Raw genomic sequence first — 11,626 nt, forward strand, 5'->3', positions numbered from 1 at the left:
GAGAGAGAGACAGAGAGAGAGAGAAGTAAACTGTCTGATTGGCTTTCCAAAAGAACAACATCACCAAAATCCTAAATACTTTGATGTGCGAAAATAGAATAGAACTGTAGCCAAGGGAAACTGGAAATTGCAGTGGCAAACAAGAGAACAACAACAGCTCCAATGAAAGGGTGACACAAATACAGCTATGGTTACATGGACTGTACCTGTCCTGAAGGAATATGACCTAGAACAGGAAAGAAAGACCCAACCTAACCTAACCCTAACTTCAGTGATTACATTCTTTCAAGTTTTGCTGCAGTATTTCCACAAATGTTTTCTCATCCTTATGTAAGTTGCTCATGCATTTTTAAAGCTAATTTGAAATGAAACAATTTTATTTGAAAAGTGAGTCAATACAGCATTTCCCTTGCATATAAAGTGATATTCTGTACATCTGTATGTTGAACATTTTAAATTAATATCAAAACATTCTTGGGTTAGGAGCGGCATTCTGCCGCTTTACATTCATCTACAATGAACTCATTTTGCATAACGATATTGACATATTACACGTCTCTTCATCTTTTGAAGAAGTGGTGTCTTTTACAATACGTTTGTGAATTTCTTGACGTTACAAGTCAGGGTAGTATGTAAGAAAAGCATCTGGTAGGAGAGTTCATTTTATAGCTTACTGAAACGTGCATTTTAAACCACAACCTCTATTTCTAAACCAGATGTTTATCTTAAATGCGACTGCACTATCATCTTAACATATTTCCAAAAAGGTTGTTTGCTTGTAATTCTCTATATGTGCATACTGTATGTCTGTTTCCTGTTTTTACTCATGATCAAAATCAAATTGCCTTCATGGATTAATAAACCAGCAAATAATCACAATGGAGAAGTTAGAAGTATTGTATGTTTAGCATTTTCCTTCCAAAAATGACTCATATTTTGTCAGATTGACTGACCCAGAATTTTCATCAAGCACAATTATCGTGTGAAAAATTCAATTGGTCTGATATTTTTATTCTAATCTATATTAAAGTTTGGTTTTCTTTTCAATGAGCCTCTCAAAGCTGCTAGCATGGCTGTAGTCTTAGTCTTGATTTAGACTAGTTTCAGATACCAGATGATTTTGTACTACACAGCTGCTTATGCATACAGTCAGAATCATAACTCCTGTCCACTTGTTTCTGATTGCAGATTAAAATCCTCTGCCGCTCCCACATAATCACTTTTTTGAGCATCGTACCCACATTACAAAGCCAGATCCAGAAAGCTGTTTGGCAGAGCTCCATAATTTGTAATTAACCAACAGAAGGGCAAAATAATCAATTGCTGGACTGAATTGGAGTTGGCTAAACAGCATAAATTCAGCATCATGCAACTGACATGTGCATACAGCCAGCAGTTTGGCAGCCTGGGCTGTGGAGACAATAATGCAATCATTAAAGAGGAGAATGCTCTTTAGGACAATTAAAACATCTGATTGGAAGCCACCTGTGGCATTTTGCAGCCATGGACAATGTCAATATCCATACCTGACTAAACACCGAACATCACATCAACCTTTTGTCAAGCACTATGTGCATTCAACACATCTCAGGCGTCTTCTGCCCATGTCTTCCGTTTTTTTATTTCCCCTGGTGTTTTTTTTCCAACCCCAAATCCTTTCACATGAGGGACGTGAATGCAGAAGGGCCTGTCTCCAAGACAACACTACATTTATTGTCAGTAAACTGTCTGGGACATTGGTTTTGTGTCTCAGCTAAGGTCCCTTTGTGTATGTGCAGTGTAGCATTGTGGAGAAAAATAAAATAAACAGCATTTGTGCCTACTGAGCTATTGAAGTAGAAGTGGAAAATCAACTCCACTATAGAATGAATTGTAACTGAAGTTATAGCTTTCTAATTGGAACACTGGAAGGAGCTAGAGCTGGCTGATGACGGATTAGTTTCTGATTATTTTAATGCAAAACACAAAAGTAATCCCTGCCCACACTGTCTGTGTTACCCTGTTGGTATTTTGTTGAACAAAAAGAAGGAAGCTGAAAGAAGAACACAAAATGTGCAATTAGCGATGTGAATTTGCAATTATCTATTCGGGACTGATTATAATAAATGTTTAGGAAATTATAGGAAATCGTTATGGCCTATATAACGCCCAAGGAACAACACATTCTCATACATTAAGCACATAATTGATTAAGAGTTTTATATAACTGTGTACGGTACATGAGTTGTTTTTTAATCAGCAACGTCTACGTTTAATGTCTTTTTGAGTTTAGGCAACTAATTCAGGCAACTGATTATTGGTAATTGAAACCAACAGTGTGGCAGATAGACATTTTCTTTCAGTTAATCAAGGAATCATTTTGTCTAAAAAATGTCTATTACTACCATGTTTGACAATAGGCATAACATCCTCTGATGTGAGTAGCTGGAATGAGTAAATATTTTGCATTTTTGCTCTAAAAAATAACATGATTATTAGTTGATCAAAACAATCAAATCATTTAATCCACAAATCATTGTATCTCTAATTCATATTATGAAAAACAAAGCACTTGCAGTAGCTGGTGCTTTGCTCAGTTGAGGATTCCTGGATGCGTTGGGCAGTCTGTGGATGGTAACTTAGTCGCAAATACCTGGTAACTTAGATATTTGCACAGTTTATAACGTGAAATTATCTGTTCCAGCAAGTCCTCCAAATCATACGCTCTACAAGAAAGAATCATAAAGTAGTGCCTTTGGTGGTGCCTATTACTTGGTAATACTAACACAACGTGGTGTCCCACTTTACACTTCTTACTTCTTTGTACTTGTTACATCTCCATTGCAAACTATCCAGCGCGGCCTGCTTTTGGCGAGGGGCAAGGGGGTTCTCTGCGTCGGCCGTGTGCTTGGCCAGGAAGTTGCATTTGAGACTTGACGTACTCCAGTCGCTAGTACATGCAAATAACTTCAATCTTTTCGAGAGAAATTATCTGGAAGGGCTTTGAAACTGAACTTGCCATTCAAAAGACCTTTTTTTATATCCATTTCTGCTCAAGGAGTTTTTTTTGTGCTAGCCATCCACAAATAAATGTAGAACAACAATACTGCTGCTGCGGCCCGGGGCCCGCGCATCAAAAGAAAACATGCGGTTAAAAAAAGATTTTGCGTTAACTTGTTATTATTGCGTTCATGTTAACATTATGCAGATACTTTTACTACATCCCTGTTTACATTATAGTTTATTATTCATTGTGCAATTACTGTCTTCCACAAATAGGATTGTATTTATGTCATGTTATTGCTATTTTAACTTTTCATTATTTAAGTCTTAGATTCTTGAAGATAAGCTTTATATTCACTTTAATACATATTTAATGAGTATAGGTGATTTTGAGATGTAAGATTTTCATTGCCAATAACGGCTTTTTAGTAATTGTTGTGCATATGACAATACAGTATATAACGGTACTTGGATCACCTTAGAAACTATAACAGCATTTTTTTTTTTACAAACCAACAACAAACCAGGTAGCTGAATCTGAAGCATATCTTTTGTTTAAATCTCAATATGAGGATTTGTGTAATGACCTGGCTTGAGTGGCCACAACAAAAGGGAGACACACCACGATCAGGGTTTAACAAAATAATGTAACCAAATTAAAGGTTTGACTTAAGTAATGGTTTGAGATGTCGGTAAAGTATGTTGATATGAAGATATGTTGAAAAGGTGCATAAAAACAAAGGAAAAAAACTAAACCAACATCACTAAACAGGATGGAAGCAGGAGCATGAGCCCAGAGAGAGGGCTGCCAGCTGCAGCTAGACTGAAATAACCCGGTGTTCGTTGCTCTAACGACCCCCTCCAGAGACAGGTGAATCACACAGCAAACTCCAGATGGAACATCAGGGGTTATTTGTTCCTAGTTGCATTTGGAAACACACATTATTAATTCATCCTCTATCTTTAATCCCAGATAAACTGGAAAGTGTATTAATTCTATTATCACATGCATGTATGCATCGCAACAAAGTAGTGAGAACCTTAGGAGCTAAGGGCAGCCACTACAATGGGACGCAAAATGACTAAATATAGATGCAAAACAATCAAAGAGATACAAAATGACCAAAAAAGATACAAAACAATCGCAAAGAGACCCAAAATGACTAAAAATAGATGCAAAACAATCACAAACACATGCGAAATGAATACATAATGATCAAAAATAGTTGCAAAACAATCATAAAGAGACACAAAATGACTAAAAAGAGATGCAAAACAATCACAAAAACATGTTAAATGATTCAAGATAGATGCAAAATGATTAAAAAATGAATCAAAAAAGTTGCAAAACAATCTAAATAGAGATGCAAAATGTGGAAAAATAGACTCTCTGAGACTCTTTGAGTTTATGTTTACATGTTCCTTTGTGACAGGTGCGGATCTCTTACAGTACGTGTCTGTGGCCATGGGCCCATTGTTTCATATTTTGTCCTTGGAAACAAGGGCAGTGGTGCAACAAGAGAGGAATACCAAACATGAAATTGCATTTGATGTGAGATAGTTTAGAGGTTTGAAAATAGTACTTTCAAAGAGGTAAACTTGAAAATTCACCCTAAAGCTAAACACAGCAGCCAATATTTCACTCAATGATGGTGCCAGTAGAGAGATACACTATAGACATGTGCATTTTGTGAGTAGAACTATTGAAGAAAATGTTATATCTCTTTTTCAAAACTTTGGTTGCGTTCCTATCTGTTGGGTCACAAGAGGACAGAGTCTGAGAATGTCACATATCATGGTAAATGTCAGGGTAGTTGGCCACCAAAATGGCAATGTGAAAGGGTTTATGTCTCTATCGATGGAGGGTACATCATGTTCAATTTTTTTATACTTCAGTAATGGAATAACTAAATGGGGTAGTCAAAGTAAGCACAAGTTGTTTTTGTATTTACATACTCACTAACATCAAATTAAAACTAAAAGCTGTTTCTCATCTTTAGAGTTATGATGTTGTTATATTTTAGTAATGCAGACAGCCGAGGAGCCTCGTGGTGACAAACAGGCTTTAGGAACATGGTCTGCTAGGTTGACATTAAGGGAGCCTGTGAGTGAGAAATGATTTAATCATTAACATTCATGAGCGGGAACATGGGTGGCTTCCAGCACGCTGTGCTGCTGCCTAAAACAAAACAGCCAGCACAATACTGATATTGCAGCTGTAAAGGGATTAGTTGAGAGACAGTGAGAACAACCTCAGAAATCTGAATGCAGCAACAGAACATGGCAAAGAGAGCCAGTTCTCTGACAATGTCAAACACACAGGAAAGCATAAAAAGATTATACAGCGTTTGTCTCCAAAGGGAACACATGTAGACTCTCGTGGCTGTTTTTTTCCCACAACTTGTTGGTGCAGTGTGATAATTGCTTGTTTATTTTATAGTATTTCTTGACTTGCCTCCCTGTATCAACCACAAAAAGCCGATGTGTGAGGATTAATTTGTTACTTAACAGTTTAATGACACGCTGGCTTGCCCCCGTATAAGCACGTTCCCTAAAAAAACTGTTTTGTTTTATTCTCACAACACTTGAAGCCACTGAAGCTGGGATTTGTTGGCTGTTGAGTGCCATTTGGCAGATTTAAAAGCCTCTGCAACAAGACAAGGGATTATTTTCTTAGGTCTCCACACTCCAGAGAGTGGTGCCTCCATGCTCAATATACTTTTTGAAATGAGAATACACTGAGCTGTTTAAATACACAAAAACTAAATTAGTTAAGTGCCTGGTCTCAAGCAAGTATGAATCCATCCATCTATTATTGGTAACCACTTATCCTATTCAGGGTTGGTGGGGCTGACACTGGTTGAGAGGTGGGGTACCCCCTGGACAGGACGCCAGACAATCACAAGGTTCTCATAACAGACAACAATTCACGCTTAAAATTAAAATAGTTTGGGCACATAAACGATGAACCTAAACTTGCGATTAAACCTTTGTAAAGCTGCAGGTTTAGTAAAAGTATACTGTTCAAATGTGCATTCAACCATGAAGATACCACCCAAAAAAGGCAAGAGTCTCTTGAGTACATAAAAGTCAACAAATAAGCAAAACCTTTTCAAGTGCTACATAGTCCGGCTCTTCATTGAGGCCTGGATTAGCAGTGTTTCTGTTTTTCTCTTTGTAGCATGTTTCTTTAGTTTTCCCCATCAAAGCAAAGCATTATGCCTTTGTATTTCTAGGTTATTATGACTTATTGATCAAATAGCCAAGTCCAAATCTAACCCCTCTTCTTCAATCTCATGATATGTCCTTTGATTCAAAGAGAACCTGTTTTTTATAACTGCATTCGTGAAGTAGTACTCCTAAGTACATTTACTAAAGTACTATACTTCTGTACAATTTTGACATACTTTCTTCAATATTTCCATTTTATGCCAACTTATACTTTTATTTATTTGACACTTATTATACATATATTTCCTCATTACATAAACATGCTATTCTTTTATAATATAATAGAGTTCTAAACTATTAATCTACAAATTATCTCCTATTGCTCCACATTCAACACACATTTAATAGTGAAAACAACGGAATGATATATTCTATGAGGGGAAAACAATGTGAGCTTTTCTGCATGACTACTTTTACTTTAATTACTTTATAGATATAGATTTTACAGACTAAATGAATCAACACACAAACTGACTAATCGTGCTGCAAAAGATGAAAATGAAATACATTTAATAGCCTCCTGTTAAAGAAAAAAAATGTCTTATTTGCGGTTAACCTGTTAAAAAGACATCTTTCATTCCCCTCATGGAGCAGGTCTGATTTAATCACGGATTACCTAATGGCTCTTTGGTTTAATTAGGCCATTTAAAGGTTAACTGCTAGATCTGCACCCACATTCACAGCAGTTAGATATCTGTCACGGCCGTGCTCCCACTAGACCTGTCCTATATGGAGAAACAGATATGGTGCCTTTTTCCCCTGTACAGTGTATTTTTATATAAATAATGAGAGTTGACCCAGCATACTTTCACTTCATGTGGCCTTGCACATCCATACCTACCGGCGCGTTTGTCCCAACAGGCCTATAGAGACACTTGACCAATTTGTGGCAAACACACCATATCAAACACAGGATTCAATGAATTCATTTTTTGTACTTTTCTGTCATTCATTTAATCATTCATTAACCACAAGATATTTCTAGCATGCAATTATGCTGCTTTGCATCTATGATGCAGGAGAAAGCAATATTTTATTCTCTTTGTAATGTTTCTTATGTTATTCTTTGTATGTGATGTTTTCACCTCATTTACCTTTTTCTCTTTTCTTTTTCTTTCTGCATCTATTTCTGCAAACACGAGAACAGCTTCATGGCGTTTGATGAAGATAGCATGTTCTGCTGTTGGTGCATGTGGCTTTAGAGTCCCTTGCAAGCTGTTTGTTGCTATGCTCCTTTATACTGTGTATTTTAAACAGTATGTTGATGTTTAATAAAGCTTTTTAAACATCTGAACGGGGACAACATTTTATAAGGTCTTTTCCTTAAAACACCCTGTTTCCTCAATGGTTAATGTGCATTACACATAAATGAAAGTTTCCTGTCTCTCTTCTACACTGTTCACTGCAAAGTGGCCAAAGACAATAAAACTGAGCGTAAGAAATTTGGCTTCTTGGCTAACTCATTTACAATTTATCTGTTGCTCGCAGGCCATTGCCCCTCACAAATAAACAAATAAAAATCAGCTGACTGTAAATTAATTTTCCGTTCTATAAAAAAAAAAAAAACTCTTTGAATTCATTAGGTGACAATCTTTCCCTCTTTTTATTTCTGTTTCACACTAGGGTGCGCACACACACACACACACACACACACACACACACGTTCTTACCACGGATGTACTCCGGGTAAGCAGTGACTGATCATGCTGAGAGCGCCTCACTGGGATGTTCGGAACAATTACCTCTGCCTCACTGCCACTCAGGACCCCTCAGGTGAAGTCATTATCTAAACCAGAGGCTGCTCACTACAGTCACAATGAATTCACATTAACAGTTGAGCTTGGGCCACCAGGGCCATCTGGATGCATGGATCCAATTAAACTCCTCACTGGACAAGGCAAGGTACTCAAAATTGGGACTTTTTTAAATTAGTTTTTGTTGCACAGAAGCTATAAAGCAAACGTTTTGCTACATTTGTTACTTCAAAACCTCTTAAAACTGTAAGGGGGGTTTAGGTGTCAAAATCCAACTTTCAGAAAAGCAGCTAAGAGAAGACAATAGGAACCTATATTTTGTTTACCTCTGGTTCTGAAGCCAACCACTTTATTCAACAGTATGGCCATACATGTGTAATTATTGGATAGAAGCAGAGGAGATTTGGCAATGTTTCTTTCTTTCATCTTTTGCTGTTAGCATGAAGACTAACCTGAAACAATGAATCCTAGAAAGGCTGTGGCATATGAACGGGTGGTCAGATTTTTTTAAGGTGAAAGTACCGCCTTTCCAGTAACTCCAGAATCAGTTTTCTTGTTTGTTTACTTCATATGGTATACATGCCCAGCTTGCATCTATTTTAAATCACCTCTAAGAATGTAGCAAAGGGTCTGCAGCCATGCTATCAGCTCTGTGGGGCTGATTAACTTTTTCCTTTGCCATGGAATAACCTGCTGTTCAAACATTTAAACAGATCAATATCAATTTAAGTGTTCTATTTATTTAGAAAATTGTACCACCTTACCTTGCCTACCTAACCCTTCCCGACAGGGAACTGAACGATTTGTATCCAATTATGCATTCTTTAAATCCACTGAACTTCTTTGACAAAAACATGACCTTGCAAAACATAGGAGTTGCTGGTCTTCCTCTGCCTTGATCGGTTAGTTAGTTAGAGTTATTGTGTGACTTGTGATTTGAAAAAAAGAAACCAACCGATTGATGCAGCGGTAGATCAGCAACTCACGTGTTTGGCAAGGTAAAATTACTGTTTTTATCAAATGAGTGTAGTGGCATTGAGGAAAGACAACGGCTTCAGTTCCCTGTTGGAAAGGTGTAAGGTAAAGTATTAAACATTTTTACAAACATAGTATACACTTTAACAGTTTTTTAGGTGTCTGAAATACATTTAGCTGCTCCCTCCGTCCACAGCAGGACATTTCTGGGCTTCTGTGTCGGTACTCTCGTCTGCTTCTCTCAACTTGGGGCTTGCCGACCGCCATCTACTGTAGCTTATACACTGACTACGGAGAGGTACCTCATACAACCACACAAACTGCAAAGTGTGTAATCATGGCTGTTTTCCAGGGACTCTTGCAAAGCCATATATAGATTAATCAGTAGTATGTAGATCTGGTGAATGTTTAAACACCCACTGTCCTTCTTTTGGACCTGTAAAAATCTTTAATAATCATTTTTTTGAGCTACATTGAATACCAAATGTAAAACATCTCATGATTAGAAGGATAAACATTTTCTCAGGCACTAAATGTGGACAAGTAATAGTTTAACATGTTTGTACATTCTACGTAATATCTTTGTGTTGTATGTCTTAATAGCGTGTTTTATTTAATAAGAAACCAGGATTTTTACATTCCATGTACTTTTGTGATTTATGCTTGCATAATCAGATCAAGAGCAGTACAAGGACATACTTATTGCTTTAGGAATGATTGCAGCTTTGCTTTGCCTTTTATCGTCTCAGACTAATTTCCCCTTTTAATGTACATTCAGTTAGAAACAGCAAGTCTGACCTGTGGACACTGTAATCATGATAATCAACGTGCAGTCATAGTTCTCTTATTAAAGGCGCTGCAGCATGGATTGTATCAGCGAGGCTCAGCTAAAGTTAGCGCTGGCTATAAATAAGTGTATTTCATTTAACCTGACTAACTTTGTTTTCACTGAGTTTATAAGGATGACATTCTCATCACAATATTTACCGTCAATAGTGACAAAGAGATTTTCTTTAAATAATAAAACCATGCATGCTGTTCCCTCCTACATCCAGACAGCAGTATGTGCTTTGCATCTAATGGATTCTCTTTTAAACGGACTAATCAATAACATGCTTTCACTTCTACCAGGAGATGGGAATGAAATATGTTGCTGTATAATTCATGGCATTTGAATTTTTTTCTTTCTTCTTCACATTAATGATTACATTTTCACATCACCTCCCACTATGTTTTCGTCCTCTCCAAATATTACTCCTAAGGAAACCAGAGCCACATTTAAATACTGTGCAACATGAATTATTAATTTATAGCCTATAGTAAAAGTACTTTTTTTTTTTCATGGTATGGGGTAAAGTATTGCGGCTGATCAGTTCCTCTTCTCTGTCCACAGATTACCTCAGGGCAGACATCCACAATAATTCAGTGGTGTTAGTCTTTGATTGAGCTGTTGTCATGGTGACCTGGATGTTCGATAGATACCGGGATAGACGGAGAGACTCTCCTCGTATCCACAGAGCTATAATTAAACACAATTTAGAGCAACCCACATCTCTCTCTGTGGAGCGGTTGAGAATATTGCAGGGATGTAGAGAGTGCGTGTCAGTGTGATCCTCTGGAGAGTAAACCAATGGCATGCTAAAACAAATTGCGTGATAACCTCACATCAGCCAAAACAGAGGCATAAGTTGTTCTCCCTCTTTCCTCTTTTTTAAGGAATAAATGTGATCTGTTTGATTAAAAATAATGCTCTGAGCTGGTACATTTAAATAACACTGGCAAGAAAAAGAATGGCACAATAATATCATGAGTTTTATTTCTGGGTATGATGTAAATCCCATTGCAGACATTCCAGAAAATAAACAACTAGATCAGATAATCCCCCCAAAAGAGAGAAAGAGAGAGAGAGAGAGAGAGAGAGAGAGAGAGAGAAGACAGGAACACATAAGCCCTGATAAAGTCACAAGCACTCATTGACTTAATTAAAATCTTGAGTTACATTTGACAGAAATCTAAAGCGCAGACACCCAAACAAACACTGCTGGAGAGCTACTTGCACTTCATTGTCTATCTACACTGATATCCCCTGACGAACACTGTGACCCTTTCTTAACTTTGCCCACACACATAAAAGAACCTGAATGAAGCTTCCTCTGAATGACTCTTCTTCTTCCTTTTCAGTATCAACGTGTTATTCTTTATTTGTACCAAGGTTTTCCTAGAAGATATGGAGGCACAAAATTATCTGGGTGGTTATTAATAAAAGGCAAGGCTAAGATGCACCATGGCAGTTACTTAAGGCTGTGTTATGTAACACCTGTTGTGTAAAGCAACCGCTTTGATGGACACACATGATGTGAAGATCACCTTTTCACTCAGAAAAAGTCAATGTTTGAAGCATGGCTTGATAATAATTTAATTGAATTAATAAACTTAACAAAGCATCATAAATTGTCTGATTTAATTTGAAGTGGGCTGGTACTCTCCGGTACGCAGTACCAGCACTTTTACATTTTACTCTTAAGTGTACCCACACTTTTTCTTGCTTACAGCTGCTTCTTGGATGTAGCTGGTACTCTACCACTGACAGAGAAAGTGTCGGAGAGTAGTGGTGGGCGATACTGCAAAATTTGATATCGATCCGATACCAAATACATATAGGGTCCGTATTGCCGATACCGATA

General features: G+C 37.3%; 1 protein-coding gene across 3 annotated transcripts in view; it reads left to right on the forward strand.

The window, feature by feature from the left end:
- ppfibp1a (PPFIA binding protein 1a) overlaps window positions 1-11,626 on the forward strand; it is a 103,758-nt gene that overhangs the window by 35,180 nt on the left and 56,952 nt on the right. The window lies entirely within an intron of this gene.

The sequence above is a fragment of the Etheostoma cragini genome, chromosome 23 (assembly GCF_013103735.1).
Source record: "Etheostoma cragini isolate CJK2018 chromosome 23, CSU_Ecrag_1.0, whole genome shotgun sequence".
Taxonomy (NCBI): domain Eukaryota; kingdom Metazoa; phylum Chordata; class Actinopteri; order Perciformes; family Percidae; genus Etheostoma; species Etheostoma cragini.